Consider the following 1,520-nt stretch of genomic DNA (forward strand, 5'->3'; position numbering starts at 1 on the left):
GGGGAAAAGAGTCCACCTGGACTCTTCGCAGCCTGATCTAGCAGGCTGGTAAGAGTGGGCAGAGCTGTGGTTCCCTCTGAGGAGAGCCACCTCCCATCCCCCTCTGTGGACTGTACCAGGGAAGCACTGCGTGAATGCAGCTCTGTGATGAGGTGGCCATGCGTGCGGCTCAGTTGGTAGCAGCATCTCCAGTCACTGAAAGCACATACCAGGCAAGGCCATGAAGGTAACGGGGGCAGAAGTTCCTGAGGACCCAGGACCCTCAGATGAAAGTGATGGAGCTCACCCTTCACCTCCCTGGGTCTTGGATTCTTCTGCTGTAAAGTTGAAGGGACTCTCCCTCCATTGTCTTCAAAGAACTTTCTAGAAAGCTCAAAATTCTACAAGTCTATGTATCATTCTATGATTCAATTCCCATGTAACAGAACACACTTAAGAGTTCTACTCTCCCATTTATCAACAGAAAAATTTTTGGCAACTTCGAAAATCAAGCAAAGGAAACTAACGTGCACTTGAACTGACCAGTGTGCTTAACACCATTAAGTCTAAACATGTTCCTAATACTATTGAAACAGTTCATCTCATATTAACAGACACTTTTAGACCTTCCTTGTCTTGTTTCAATTCTGGTCACAGGTGGCAAAGTCTGCTCACAACAGTTAACAATGCGATGCAGATACCTATGACCTGGGTGTGCTGTGACAGTAAGGGCAGGCATCATCTGGCTTCCTCAAGCATCCCACCTCTCCCACCCACTGCCAAACTGTACCTAAGAGAATTCCTACTTAGGACCCCTCACTCTGGCCAGCGTAAGGGCAGAACTGGCATCTAGCTCTCCACCCAGGGCTTCATTCATTCTTACTCTCTACAAACATTACTCCAAGCACAACCTTGCAGCTTCACCCACGTTTCCATCACCTTCTCTCTTCTACAGTAGCCTAAGCTCTATGGGACTCCCTTATCCTCACAGGGACCACAACTCAGTGACGCTCCTGAAAAATGGAACTCCTACTCTGCCTGGCTATTTAAGACACAGGGAAGGAGAGGGCTTAGTTATCGGGTGCTGCTGTGACCGAAATACCAAAAGGGGGAGGGGAGACTTTAACAAACAAGACATTTACTCTCTGACAGTTTAGGAGACTAGAAGTCCGAATTCACAGTGCCAGTTCTAGGGAAGACCTTCGCTCTCTGCTGGCTCTGGAAAAAGGTCATTGCCTCTCTGGGTTCCGCTCCTAGACAATCTTCATGTGGTCAGCATCTCTCTTCCTCCATCTCTGCTCTGCCCCCTTGCTTGATGTCGATCTCAAAAGAGATTGATTCCAAATACACCCTACACTAATCTTGTCTCATTAACCTAACAACCCATTCCCAGAAGGGATTATTATCACAGGCATACATTTTGGGAGAGAACACAATTCAATCCATAACGCAGACCAAACCACCAACTACATGCCATATCATCAGCACTGCTGTCTACTGTTCACAACAAAATGAGCCCAGTTTTATCCCTGAGTCACTCC

The sequence above is a fragment of the Chrysochloris asiatica genome, unplaced genomic scaffold, assembly GCF_000296735.1.
Source record: "Chrysochloris asiatica unplaced genomic scaffold, ChrAsi1.0 scaffold00007, whole genome shotgun sequence".
NCBI lineage: Eukaryota > Metazoa > Chordata > Mammalia > Afrosoricida > Chrysochloridae > Chrysochloris > Chrysochloris asiatica.